This window comes from Oncorhynchus tshawytscha, unplaced genomic scaffold, assembly GCF_018296145.1.
Source record: "Oncorhynchus tshawytscha isolate Ot180627B unplaced genomic scaffold, Otsh_v2.0 Un_contig_1019_pilon_pilon, whole genome shotgun sequence".
In the NCBI taxonomy this organism is placed as follows: Eukaryota; Metazoa; Chordata; class Actinopteri; order Salmoniformes; family Salmonidae; genus Oncorhynchus; species Oncorhynchus tshawytscha.
Window position 1 is genome coordinate 65582 of NW_024609758.1, and position 15214 is coordinate 80795.

The 15214-nt window shown below is 41.8% G+C and overlaps 2 long non-coding RNA genes across 2 annotated transcripts; both read right to left on the reverse strand.

The window, feature by feature from the left end:
• Positions 1-514: 514 nt before the first annotated feature.
• On the reverse strand, positions 515-2569 carry LOC121845752. Its single transcript, XR_006082761.1, has 2 exons — positions 1760-2569; positions 515-1256 (listed from the first exon to the last, which is right to left on the reverse strand). It is a non-coding gene; the product is annotated as an uncharacterized LOC121845752 (long non-coding RNA).
• An 880-nt stretch (positions 2570-3449) lies between these two features.
• On the reverse strand, positions 3450-9891 carry LOC121845751. Its single transcript, XR_006082760.1, has 4 exons — positions 9272-9891; positions 8736-8886; positions 3878-4299; positions 3450-3730 (listed from the first exon to the last, which is right to left on the reverse strand). It is a non-coding gene; the product is annotated as an uncharacterized LOC121845751 (long non-coding RNA).
• Between the last annotated feature and the right edge of the window lie 5323 nt (positions 9892-15214).

The window sequence follows — 15214 nt, forward strand, 5'->3', positions numbered from 1 at the left end:
TTTTAAGTATTTTATTAGGCTAAAAAGGAATGAATCATCTTCACTGTGGATTATGAAAAGAGAACAGAATGAATCCTCTTCACTCTGGGCTATGAAAAGAGAACAGAATGAAATCATGAAAAGAGAACAGAATGAATTCTTCACTGGGCTATGAAAAGAGAACAGAATGAATCATCTTCACTGTGGGTTATGAAAAGAGAACAGAATGAATCATCTTCACTCTGAAAAGAGAACAGGCTGTGGGTTATGAAAAGAGAACAGAATGAATCATCTTCACTGTGGGTGAACTGTGGGTTGAAAAGAGAACAGAATGAATCATCTTCACTGTGGGTTACGAAAAGAGAACAGAATGAATCATCTTCACTGTGGGTTACGAAAAGAGAACAGAATGAATCATCTTCACTGTGGGTTACGAAAAGAGAACAGAATGAATCATCTTCACTGTGGGTTACGAAAAGAGAACAGAATGAATCATCTTCACTCTAGGTTACGAAAAGAGTACAGGACGATACAATCACGAAGATTCACTTTTATAGACAGACAGACGCACTGAAAAAGCATTGGGAAAACAACCCCTCGCAATAGGAGCTGGAATTACAAGGGTCTATTAACAGAACTTTTAGATGAACAAAAATATTTGAATGGGAAGAGACTGTCACTGGCAAACATGGTTATGAGGAAGGGATACTATAATATAATGTGTTGTTGGGTCTCTATCTCACCACCCTCATGGAGAAAATCACCAGAGATATAATTATAACACACAAAGTAAAGAAATAAACAATTAAATGCATCATTCTTACTTTACCTAAAATGATTAATAAGCTACTAATGAGATAGACCTATATAAGCAATATAACAACGCAGATGTACAAACTATGGCAAAAAGCTCTGGCCACATTCAGCACAGCTGTAAGGTTTCTCTCCTGTATGAACTCTTATTGTGCATTTTAAAGGTCTGATGATCTTGCTTAAAGTCTTCCCACAGACAGAACATGGGTAAGGTTTCTCCCCATGTGTCTCCTTTGTGTGTCCACAGGTGTTGTTTCACGAGGTCTGCTCGTTTAAAACTCTTTCCACATACAGGACAGCTGTACGATTTCTCTCCTGTGTGCACTGTCATTTTGTCTTTTTCAGATCAAATAACCGTTGCCAGTCTGTCCCACACACAGAGCAACTGTATCTCTGAGCTTTGAGATTCCCCTAGGTTTCTTTAGGTTCTCCTGATGTAGAGGTTCTCCCCTCCGAACTCTCGTCTGTGTGAATGAGACAACATAGATTAGAAGGTTCAGTGCAATGATGTGATTTCCTGTCTTTCATACACATTTACACACAAAATACAGTTTATTTTAAATTATGATAATACCCTTTTAGCGTAAGTGCTGTTTGAATTTTGAAATTTCAATCTGTTTTGGTGGGATGGAGTTTTGGCCTGCCTGGTGACATCACCAGGCGGTAAAGTAATTAACAGACCAATAAGAAAGAGAGTTCCAAACCTCTCTGCTAATAACAGCTCATTTTCATTTTTCCCCTCCCTACTCAGACAACTCCCAGACAGTCCTAGCAAAATTCTTGCTTGAGATGTTGCTTGTTTATCATTGACCATTTTAATTGAAAACAATCACAGCAAGGTACTTCATTTTTACCCAGAAATTATTTCACAAAAAATGGCTGCATTGGATTTTTAAATAAAAGAGCGATGTTCATTCAAAGTCAATATTGTATTCATGTAATTCATGGCTGTTCTGCTTCCACTTACCGAGACGATGAAGATCCCAACCAACCTCTTCTCCATCTGAATTAATCAGACCACCAACTTCCTCATCTTCTCCCTCCCGCTCTCCTTCAATTGTAACAGGGTTTTGAAACTCAACAGGTGGTAAACCAGCATGAGTTTTCTGATGTCTCTGAAGTTTTTGAGAACTAATGAAGCTCTGGCCACATTTAGGACAGCTGTAAGGTTTCTCTCCTGTATGATATCTGTGGTGGACTTTAAGGCCTGCTAATCTTACAAAACTCTTATTGCAGACAGGGCAAGGGTGTCGTTTCTCTCCAGTGTGCACTGACTGGTGGTCTTCAAGATACCCCTTCTCACTGAAACACTTCCCACACACAGAACAGTAGTGAGGTTTCCCTGCGTGTTGCAGAGAGTGGTCCTTTAGCTGATCTGGACGGCTGAAACCCTTCCCACACACAGAACAGCAGTGGGGTTTCCCTGCGTGTTGCAGAGAGTGGTCCTTTAACTGATCTGGACGGCCAAAACCCTTCCCACACACAGAGCAGGAGTAAGGTTTCTCTTCCGCGTGTAACCACTGGTGCCTTTTCAAGGCTGAGGCGAAACCAAACCTCTTGTCACATTTGGAGCAGACGTAAGGTTTCTCTCCAGTGTGCACTTTCTGGTGGTCTTGAAGATGTCTTTTTACACGGAACTGCTTTCCACACACAGAGCAAGGGTATGGCTTTTCTCCTGTGTGTATTCTCATATGTATTAGCAGTGATGATAGCTTTTGGCAATCTCTTCCGCACACTGAACAGCAGTGAGAGCTCTTTGCTGTGTGATTCTCCTGTTTTTTAGGTTCTCCTGATGTAGAGTGACTCACTTCACTGTCAGTGCAGTGGTTATGTCTCTCTGCTGTGGGATAAGATGGGATGCATAAACTACGTGAAAATGTGGAATTGTCACCATAGTTTTTTCCCGTTGAATAACTGAAAGTAATATAAATAATTATTAATAAAACATTTTTGCAATTCAAGCCCTTACAGAATGAGTACCTTTAACTTACCAAAAGCAGGATCCTCATCCTCCTCTTTCACTTTGATAACCAGTGCTGGTGTAAAACCACACTCTTCTACAGACACTTGACTCTCTCCTGTGTGTGTTCTCTGGTGTTTGGTAAGATTTGACGATGAAGAGAAACTCTCCCCACACACGGAACAACTGTACAGCTTCTCTCCTGTGTGCACAGTCTGGTGTTTTTTTAGGTTTCCTTTGTCACTGAATTGCTTCCCGCAGACAGAGCAGGAGTAAGGTTTTTCTCCTGTGTGAGTTCTCATGTGTATTTGTAGTTTTGATAATTTCTGACAGTTTTTTCCACACACTGAACAGCAGTGAATCTTCTTAACTGTGTGATTCCCCTGGTGTTGTTCAGGTAATCCTGATGTAGAGGGACTTCCTTCAGTCTCAGAGCAGTGGTCAGGTCTCTCTGCTGTGGGATAAGATGGGATGGATAAACCATGTGTAATGTGGAACTATATATATTTTTCCCCTTTGAATAACTGAAAGTAACGCAATGATTGGTTTAAAAATAATAAGTCCCTTTAACTTACCAAAAGCAGGATCCTCTTCCTCCTCTTTCACTATGATAACGAGTGGTGGTGTAAAACCATGACTCTCTCCTGTATGCGTTCTCTGGTGATTGGTAAGAATTGACGATGAAGAGAAACTCTCCCCACACGGCGCAACTGTACAGCTTCTCTCCTGTGTGCACCGTCTGGTGTTTTTTCAGGTTTCCTTTGTCACTGAATTGCTTCCCGCAGACAGAGCAGGAGTAAGGTTTTTCTCCTGTGTGAGTTCTCATGTGTATTTGTAGTTTTGATAACTTGTGACAGTTTTTTCCACACACTGAACAAAAGTGACTCTTCTTAGCCGTGTGATTCCCCTGGTGTTGTTCAGGTAGTCCTGATGTAGAGGGACTCCCTTCGCTGTCAGAGCAGTGGTCATGTCTCTCTGCTGTGGGATAAGATGGGATGGATAAACTATGCGAAAATGTGGAACTAACTATATATTTTTCCCTTCGAATAACAAAGTATTACAAAGTTTGATAAAAACAAATGTTTTGAAATTCAAGCCCTTACAGAATAAGTACCTTAAACTTACCAAAAGCAGGATCCTCGTCCTCCTCTTTCACTATGATAACCAATGGTGGTGTAAAACCACACTCTTCTACAGACACTTGACTCTCTCCTGTGTGTGTTCTCTGGTGATTGGTAAGAATTGACGATGAAGAGAAACTCTCACCGCACACGGAGCAACTGTACAGCTTCTCTCCTGTGTGCAACGTCTGGTGTTTTTTCAGGTTTCCTTTCTCACTGAATTGCTTCCCGCAGACAGAGCAGGAGTAAGGGTTTTCTCCTGTGTGAGTTCTCATATGTATTTGTAGTTTTGATAACTTGTGACAGTTTTTTCCACACACTGAACAGCAGTGAATCTTCTTAACTGTGTGATTCCCTGGTGTTGTTCAGGTAGTCCTGATGTAGAGGGACTCCCTTCACTCTCAGAACAGTGGTCAGGTCTCTCTTCTGTGGTAACAACATAAATATGGATTAACTCAAATTAGTCAACTCCCTGACTAAGTCAAAATGTTTGTTCCTGACGAAACAGAAAATAAATATTGTAAAATTATAGGGTCCATACTTTTCTCGAAAATGCTACATGTTAGCTTTTTCCTTGAGATAACCTGGCACAGTTAGCACTAAGCTAACCACCAGAGGGATATTTTGAACCTCCAAATCAAGGTTGCTCCACTTAAAATCAAATGTTACTGGTCGTGTACACACAGTATTCTGCCGTTGTTATAGCAGGCGAAGCTAAATGCTTATGTTTCTAGCTCCAACAGTGCAGTGTTACTGAACAATATAAAAGAATATAAAACAATACATACAAATGTATCAGTGTTACCGAACAATACATTTTGGTGGGATTTTATGTATGTATCAGAACAGTCCGGAATATATTTTAATTTTAATTGATTTTTTTTACCTTTATTTAACCAGGCAAGTCAGTTAAGAACAAATTCTTATTTTCAATGACGGCCTAGGAACAGTGGGTTAACTGCCTGTTCAGGGTCAGAACGACAGATTTGTACCTTGTCAGCTCGGGGTTTGAACTTGCAACCTTCCGGTTACTAGTCCAACGCTCTAACCACTAGGCTACCCTGCCCACCCCCATGTATGTATATATATATATATAATGGTGTGTATAGACAGTAAGGTCAGTATATGAATAGAAAAGGTGTGTACAGCAGCAGTTAAATAGGTATATACATATGAACTCGGTAAAACAGTATATAAACATAATTGCACATCATCTGCACATCACTCCAGTATTAATGCTAAGTTGTAATTATTTCGCCTCTATGGCCTACCTCACTTTTTAAATTATTATTATTTGTTATTATTTTATTTCACCTTTATTTCACCTTTATTTAACCAGGTAGGTCAGTTGAGAACAAGTTTACAACTGCGACCTGGCCAAGATAAAGCAAAGCAGTTCAACACATACAACGTCACAGAGTTACACATGGAGTAAAACAAACATACAGGCAATAATACAGTATAAAGTCTATATACGATGTGAGCAAATGAGCTAAGATTAGGGAGGTAAATAAATAGACAGTAGTTTCAAAGGAATTGCAATTTAGCAATTAAAACACTGGAATGAATAGATGTGCAGAAGATGAATGTGCAAGTAGAGATACTGGGGTGCAAAGGAGCAAAATAAATAAATAAATACCAGTATGGGGATGAGGTAGGTAGATAGATGGGCTGTTTACAGATGGGCTATGTACAGGTGCAGCTCTGACAGCTGATGCTTAAAGTTAGTGAGGGAGATATGAGTCTCCAGCTTCAGTGATTTTTGCAATTCGTTCCAGTCATTGGCAGCAGAGAACTGGAAGGATAGGAGGCCAAAGGAGGAATTGGCATTGGGGGTGAGGAACAGTGAACGGAGGAAATGTCATGTTGAAACAGGAAAGGGCCTTCACCAAACTGTTGCCACAAAGTTAGATGCACAGAATCGTCTAGAATGTTATTGTATGCTGTAGCTCTAAGATTTCCCTTCACTGGAACTAAAGGAGCCCGAACCATGAAAAACAGCCCCAGACCGTTATTCCTCCTCCACCAAACTTTACAGTTGGCACTATGCATTCGGGCCTGATTCATCAATCCAGAAAACGTGTTGGCACTGCCCCAGAGTCCAATGGCAGCGAGCCTTACACCACTCCAACCGACGCTTGACATTGTGATCTTAGGCTCATGGAAACCCGTTTCATGAAGCTCCCGACAAACCGTTCTTGTGCTGAAGTTACTTCCAGAGGCAGTTTTGGAACTCGGTCGTGAGTGTTGCAACTGAGGACATGAAGATTTTTACGTGCTACAGCACTCGGCTGTCCCGTTCCCGTGAGCTTGTGTGGCCTACCACTAGGCGGCTGAGCCGTTGTTGCTCCTAGATGTTTGCACTTCACAATAACAGCACTTAGAGTTGATCGGGGCAGTTGAGCTCTTCAGTACGGGCCATTCTATTACCAATGTTTGTTTATGGTGATTGCATGGCTGTGTGCTTGATTTTACACACCTGTCAGCAACGGGTGTGGCTGAAATAGCCAAATCCACTAATATGACGCATGTCCACATACTTTTGTCCACGTAGTGTATCTTACTCAATGGAAGGACTAAGTTTGATCCAGATCAGATGTGGATATTTATTGACTATTATGTGAATCCTACAAATCAAAAGGGCCCATTTGGATTCAATCAATGAGCTTCATTTCTCAGAGATTAAATGTAATTTCAACAAAATAATAATTTTGCAGGAAAGCGAATCTTATCTGTTACCAACTACAGACACAATTTCATAAGAATCATTGTGATGGTGGTTGTCATGGCTACCTGAAATGACATGGAATTCAAGGGGTAAACAAAACATATTACTATTTTATAGCTATTATCGGTCACTGTCCTGTGTTTTTATTCCATAAACAATTAACCTTTTATTGAATTAAACAGATGGTCACACTAACTGTAGATGGACTATCTAAACGAATAGTGTGTCCATCTGTACAGCAGCTACAGATGGACTATATGTTGCTTAGCAACTGCCTCCCACAGTTACAGTTATGTTTAGAATAAGGGTAAGGTTGGGTTTATGTTTAGAATAAGGGTAAGGTTGGGTTTATGTTTAGAATAAGGGTAAGGTTGGGTTTATGTTTAGAATAAGGGTAAGGTTGGGTTTATGTTTAGAATAAGGGTAAGGTTGGGTTTATGTTTAGAATAAGGGTAAGGTTGGGTTTATGTTTAGAATAAGGGTAAGGTTGGGGTTAATGTTTAGAATAAGGGTAAGGTTGGGGTTAATGTTTAGAATAAGGGTAAGGTTGGGGTTAATGTTTAGAATAAGGGTAAGGTTGGGGTTAATGTTTAGAATAAGGGTAAGGTTGGGGTTAATGTTTAGAATAAGGGTAAGGTTGGGGTTAATGTTTAGAATAAGGGTAAGGTTGGGGTTATGTTTAGAATAAGGGTAAGGTTGGGGTATGTTTAGAATAAGGGTAAGGTTGGGGTTATGTTTAGAATAAGGGTAAGGTTATGTTTAGAATAAGGGTAAGGTTGGGGTTATGTTTAGAATAAGGGTAAGGTTGGGTTATGTTTTAGGGTAAGGTTGGGGTTATGTTTAGAATAAGGGTAAGGTTGGGGTTATGTTTAGAATAAGGGTAAGGTTATGTTTAGAATAAGGGTAAGGTTGGGGTTATGTTTAGAATAAGGGTAAGGTTATGTTTAGAATAAGGGTAAGGTTGGGGTTATGTTTAGAATAAGGGTAAGGTTATGTTTAGAATAAGGGTAAGGTTGGGGTTATGTTTAGAATAAGGGTAAGGTTAGGGTTATGTTTAGAATAAGGGTAAGGTTAGGGTTAGAATAAGGGTAAGGTTAGGGTTATGTTTAGAATAAGGGTAAGGTTAGGGTTATGTTTAGAATAAGGGTAAGGTTAGGGTTAGAATAAGGGTAAGGTTACGACTAGTAGATAGTTTGCTCAGGTGGTAGGTCATGGCACTTCTAACGCCAGGGTTGTGGGTTCTATTCCCACGGAGGACCCGTACAACAACAACAACAACAAAAAGGTTTGAAAATGTTTGCACTCACTACTGTATTAACTCTGGATCAGAGAGTCTATTAAATGACTCACTACTGTATTAACTCTGGATCAGAGAGTCTGTTAAATGACTCACTACTGTATTAACTCTGGATCAGAGAGTCTATTAAATGACTCACTACTGTATTAACTCTGGATCAGAGAGTCTATTAAATGACTCACTACTGTATTAACTCTGGATCAGAGAGTCTGTTAAATGACTCACTACTGTATTAACTCTGGATCAGAGAGTCTGCTAAATGACTCACTACTGTATTAACTCTGGATCAGAGAGTCTGCTAAATGACTCACTACTGTATTAACTCTGGATCAGAGAGTCTATTAAATGACTCACTACTGTATTAACTCTGGATCAGAGAGTCTGCTAAATGACTCACTACTGTATTAACTCTGGATCAGAGAGTCTGTTAAATGACTCACTACTGTATTAACTCTGGATCAGAGAGTCTGCTAAATGACTCACTACTGTATTAACTCTGGATCAGAGAGTCTGTTAAATGACTCACTACTGTATTAACTCTGGATCAGACTCTGCTAAATGACTCACTACTGTATTAACTCTGGATCAGAGAGTCTGTTAAATGACTCACTACTGTATTAACTCTGGATCAGTCTCTGCTAAATGACTCACTACTGTAGTGGCTCTGGATCAGAGAGTCTGCTAAATGACTACAATGTAAATGTATTAGTTGACATGCTACTGATGTCTGTAGAAAATCTACAGGTGGATTATCCAAATAAAGTGTTACCAATTAAACTGCTATACATAGAATGGAACTGTATAATCTCTGAGACTTAATGAAGCATGTTTATTTACCAGTATCATCCACGTCCCAGTCTTCCTCCTCCTTGACTACAATGTTAAATCTGGGTATTTCACTGCAGGTGTCGATGTCTCTATGGTTAGAGTCAGGAGGGTTGGGTTCAGTGGAGCAGGAGAGAGGGGGGTTGGATGGATCGGCAGAATCCTAAAATAAAGAATAAGATTGAATTAGTTATATATATACCCATCAGAACCCAAAATATAAACTTGTTTTACTCCGATGTTTGTAAACAAAGTAAATGTAAACAAACACTATTTAACCTCAAAACATGGTTAAAACTATTATTGTCACATCATGAATGGTCAGTCCTTGCATCAATAGCCCTGTTTATGAATTTGAGAGTGGTTACATTTCTTCAGGCCACCTCTCAGCTTTTTATTAGCTTCTAAGAGGGGAGGCAAGACCCTTTGTGATCGTTTCAACTACTAATTGAAGCTTTAATACAGAGCTAAATGAATGATCTAACTAGCTAATACTTTAGGCATATAGCCATCCCGACTGGTTCAGCATTAGTTATAGTCATTCTCACCTCATCCATCGTGATTTCTTCAGAAATAGTTTCCTATGAAAGAGTTGGGTCACTGAATTAAACTAAAGCAGATTCTTCTCAAATCCCCGACAGTTCACCACGAGGTCACATTATCTAGCGGATTACTTCCCATACAACTCAGATAGCTAACTAGCTAGGCCAACAGTAGCTAGATAATTTACTTTCCTAGACCAGATAGCAAAACTGTATGAAATGGTCGTTGAAAATATCGCTAGCTCCACGTATATAGTCCGAGTTGGGCAAAATCCATGTCTAATTTAAACGACATCAAATGATATCAGACACATTTCAGACACTACTAAACTAAGCTAACTAGCTATCAACATAAGCATCTTCTTTCTTCCAGGCCAGCTTCCGGGTTAGATTCTTCTGTCAATCCGCATTACCGCAAAACAGCAGAAAGCTCTACGGGACACTAGATTGTTACTAACGTTACAGTTTGATAGAAACCTGAGGAATTATTAACAATATTTACCTGTACACTAAATAATATATGCATGGTTAGCTACCAGCTAGCTACATTAGTGTTTTCCTCCTTCCGGCCTAACTTCCGGTCCATACGAAGACTCTGCTGCCGACTCATTCTGCGGTACCGCCACCACCAGTTCATCTTTTTCTATGGTATCATGGCGGTCTGCAAACAAACGTTTATTTGCATGCCGCCATCTACTGTGCTGGAATGTACGATCAATCATGATCTTCCCAATTCTGTGCTACCATGAAAATAATATAACAACCAAATACCAACTTCTACCACCCCCCTCCCCCCAAAAACACTCCCCAACCCTCCTACCCCATTAAACTGTATCTATATCATGCTGAACCCCCACCCCTTAGTATTGTTCAGCAGATCAACAACCAAAAACACTCCCCAACCCTCCTACCCCATTAAACTGTATCTATATCATGCTGAACCCCCCTTGGTATTGTTCAGCAGGTTCAGAACCATTTCAACAGTAACATCTGTTACCCCCAATATCTCTTTTGCCGTCTCCACAGTAACCTTCAATCTGGCATTTCTTCTTTCCACAACCCGAGTCGTATTGATAGTCTTACCAATAAAAGCTACGAAGTCAACTTTATTCATTATTCAAAGTGTCCTTTGACACCAGACATTCATGAGAGCAAGATTTCTGAACAGGCTTCCAAACCAGCAGAAATACAACCAACCTTAGGTACAGTTGTTCTATCAGTCTTCATTGCAGTTCCACCAATCTGTTTTAACAGCCTCTGCATACTATACATCATGACTCATTCTATAATCTCTGAGCCTCTCTAGCCTCTCTCTACCTGGCATCTACCAAATGCTGCACTATATTTGTCACATCCTCCCGAATACAACAGGTGTAGTTGACCTTACCGTGAAATGCTTACTTACAAGCCCCTAACCTAACAATGTAGTTCAAGAAAAATGTTTACTAAATAAACTAAAGTTAAAAAAATTATTCAAAAAGTAAGAAAATTACATAACAATAACGAGGGTATTTACAGGGGATATCGGTACAGAGTCAATGTGGGGGTAACAGATTAGTCAAGGCCATTTGTACATGCAGGTAGGGGCAAAGTGACTATGCATAGATAATAAGCAGCGAGTAGCAGCACTGTAAAATAATGGAGGGGGTCAATGTAAATAGTTCGGGAGAACAATGTAAATAGTTCGGGAGGTCATTTGATTCATTGTTCAGCAGTCTTATGGCTTGGTGGTAGAAGCTGATCAGGAGCCTTATGGACATAGACTTGGCGCACCGGTACCACTTTCCGTGCGGTAGCAGAGAGAACAGTCGATGACTTGGGTGACAGGAGTCTTTGACAATTTTCTGGGCCTTCCTCTGACACAGCCTAGTATAAACAGTACCAGTCAAAAGTTTGGACACGCCAACTTATTCAACCTGTCAAATATCAGTGAGGACACAGTGAGGACCTGTTTATAGGTCTTGCTCACATCGGCTACAGAAAGTGTGATCACACAGTAGTCAGGAACAGCTGGTGCTCTCATGCATGCTTCAGTGTTGCCCCGCTCCTTGAAAGCGGCAGCTCTAGCCTTTAGCTCGGTGCGGATGTTACCTGTAATCCATGGCTTCTGGTTGGGACATGTATGTACAGTCACTGTGTACAGTCTGTGCTAGCAAAACAGTCCTGTAGTGTAGCATCTGCGTCCTCTGACCACTTACGTATTGAGCGAGTCACGGGTACTTCCTGCTTTAGTTTTAGCTTGTATAGAATTATGGAATTTTCAAATGTTGTATTTGTATTTATTAGGATATAATTATGGGGTTTATTAGGGGTTAGATTTGCCAAATGTTAGGGATATTTAGCTACTCTTCCTGGGGTTTATTAGGGATCCCCATTAGCTGCTGCTAAGGTAGCTACTCTTCCTGGGGTTTATTAGGTATCCCCATTAGCTGCTGCCAACGTAGCTACTCTTCCTGGGGTTTATTAGGTATCCCCATTAGCTGCTGCCAACGTAGCTACTCTTCCTGGGGTCCAAACACACCAAAGCATCCAGATTACATGTAAAACAAAAGATAAAACAGTGAACTATGTTTATACTGAATTAACTATTTTATTTTATTTCACCTTTATTTAACCAGGTAGGCAAATTGAGAACAAGTTCTCATTTACAACTGCGACCTGGCCAAGATAAAGCAAAGCAGTTTGACACATACAACAACACAGTTACACATGGAGTAAAACAAACATACAGTCAATAATACAGTATAAACAAGTCTATATACGATGTGAGCAAATGAGGTGAGATAAGGGAGGTAAAGGCAAAAAAAGGTCATGGTGGCAAAGTAAATACAATATAGAAAGTAAAACCCTGGAATGGTTGATTTGCAGTGGAAGAATGTGCAAAGTAGAGATGGAAATAATGGGGTGCAAAGGAGCTAAATAAATAAAGTAGGGAAAGAGGTAGTTGTTTGGGATAAATTATAGAAGGGCTCTGTACAGGTGCAGTAATCTGTAAGCTGCTCTGACAGCTGGTGCTTAAAGCTAGTGAGGGAGATAAGTGTTTCCAGTTTTAGAGATTTTTGTAGTTTGTTCCAGTCATTGGCAGCAGAGAACTGGAAGGAGAGGCGGCCAAAGGAAGAATTGGCTTTGGGGGTGACCAGAGAGGTATACCTGCTGGAGCGCGTGCTACAGGTGGGTGATGCTATGGTGACCAGCGAGCTGAGATAAGGGGGGACTTTACCTAGCAGGGTCTTGTAGATGACCAGGAGCCAGTGGGTTTGGCGACAAGTATGAAGCGTGGGCCAGCCAACGAGAGCGTACAGGTCGCAGTGGTGGGTAGTATATGGGGCTTTGGTGACAAAACAGATGGCACTGTGATAGACTGCATCCAATTTATTGAGTAGAGTGTTGGAGGCTATTTTATAAATGACATCCGAAGTCGAGGATCGGTAGGATGGTCAGTTTTACAAGGGTATGTTTGGCAGCATGAGTGAAGGATGCTTTGTTGCAAAATAGGAAGCTAATTCTAGATTTAACTTTGGATTGGAGATGTTTGATGTGAGTCTGGAAGGAGAGTTTACAGTCTAACCAGACACCTAGGTATTTGTAGTTGTCCACATATTCTATGTCAGAGCCGTCCAGAGTAGTGATTTTGGACTTGCGTGCAGGTGTAGGCAGCGATCGGTTGAAGAGCATGCATTTAGTTTTACTTGTATTTAAGAGCAATTGGAGGCCACGGAAGGAGAGTTGTATGGCATTGAAGCTCGTCTGGAGGGTTGTTAACACAGTGTCCAAAGAAGGGCCAGAAGTATACAGAATGGTGTCGTCTGCGTAGAGGTGGATCAGAGACTCCCCAGCAGCAAGAGCGACATCATTGATGTATACAGAGAAGAGAGTCGGTCCAAGAATTGAACCCTGTGGCACCCCCATAGAGACTGCCAGAGGCCCGGACAACAGACCCTCCGATTTGACACACTGAACTCTATCAGAGAAGTAGTTGGTGAACCAGAGGCAATCATTTGAGAAACCAAGGCTGTCGAGTCTGCCGATGAGGATGTGGTGATTGACAGAGTCGAAAGCCTTGGCCAGTTCAATGAATATGGCTGCACAGTATTGTTTTGTTATCGATGGCGGTTAAGATATCGTTTAGGACCTTGAGCGTGGCTGAGGTGCACCCATGACCAGCTCTGAAACCAGATTGCATAGCGGAGAAGGTACGGTGGGATTCGAAATGGTCGGTCATCTGTTTGTTGACTTGGCTTTGAAGACCTTAGAAAGGTAGGGTAGGATAGATATATGTCTGTCGCAGTTTGGGTCAAGAGTGTCTCCCCCTTTGAAGAGGGAGATGACCGCAGCTGCTTTCAATCTTTGGGAATCTCAGACGACACGAAAAAGAGGTTGAACAGGCTAGTAATAGGGGTGGCAACAATTTCGGCAGATCATTTTAGAAACAAAGGGTCCAGATTGTCTAGCCCGGCTGATTTGTAGGGGTCCAGATTTTGCAGCTCTTTCAGAACATCAGCTGACTGGATTTGGGAGAAGGAGAAATGGGGAAGGCTTGGGCGAGTTGCTGTGGGGGGTGCAGTGCTGTTGACCGGGGTAGGGGTAGGGGTAGCCAGGTGGAAAGCATGGCCAGTCGTAGAAAAATGCTTTGTCACGGATGACTAGGAGTGGAAGGTAGGAGTCAGGTGCAGAGAGCAGAGGGTTCAAGAAAATAGGCACTTTATTCCGGCACAAACGGTCATGCCCAAACACAGGGTGGAAAACACTGACCAACCCCAAACACAGGGCTGAAAAAACCAACCCCAAACACCGGAAAAACTGACCAACCCCAAACACAGGGTTGAAAACATTGACCAACCCAAAACACAGGGCAGAAAACACTGACCAACCCCAAACACAGGGCGGAAAACACTGACCAACCCCAAACACAGGCGTGAACACAAAATAATCCTGCACAAACTAGAGCCTAACAAGCTAAAATAGGCTAGAAAATCAAGAAAACACAAATAGGAACAGGTGCAACTAATAAGACTAAACTAACAGAAAAGGAAAAAAGGGATCGGTGGTGGCCAGTAGGCCGGTGACGACGACCGCCGAGCACCGCCCGAACAGGCAGGGGAGCCAACTTCTGTGGGAGTCGTGACAGTACCCCGTGCGCGACCCGGGGTGAGGTGCCGGGCGATCCGGGTGGAGCGGTGGAAGTCCCTCAGAAGTGAAGGGTCCAAAATGTCCCCCCCACCGGTACCCAGCACCTCTCCTCCGGACCGTACCCCTCCCAGTCCACGAGGTACTGTATGCCCCTCACCCGTGTCTCCAGTTTCAGGCATTGGAGTGTTTCAGGCATTGGAGCTTAAAGGATCTTGGATAACTAATCCTCTCCTGAATGTGTCCTGAAGTGATCCTTCAAGGTGGATGATTGAGTAAAACTCTTCCCCACACAGAGCAGGAGTGGGTTTTCTCTCCTGTGTGTAACTTATGGTGTCTTTTCAAGGCTGAAGCGAAAGCAAAGCTCTTGTCACAGTTGGGGCAGGCATAAGGTTTCTATCCAGTGTGTTAGCATAGGGCTACGTTTTCTCATGCTATCATGCATATCAAGCATTATCATGCTGGTCAGCTGTCACAGTAGGGCACGTTTTCTCATGCTATCATAGCAGGGCTACGTTTTCTCATGCTGTCAGCTGGTTGTGGCATAGGGCTCGTTTTCTCATGCTATCAGCTGGTTGTGTTAGCATAGGGCTACGTTTTCTCATGCTATCAGCTGGTTGTGTTAGCATAGGGCTACGTTTTCTCATGCTATCAGCTGGTTGTGTTAGCATAGGGCTACGTTTTCTCATGCTGTCAGCTGGTTGTGTTAGCATAGGGCTACGTTTTCTCAAGCTGTCAGCTGGTTGTGTTAGCATAGGGCTACGTTTTTCTCATGCTGTCAGCTGGTTGTGTTAGCATAGGGCTACATTTCTCATGCTGTCA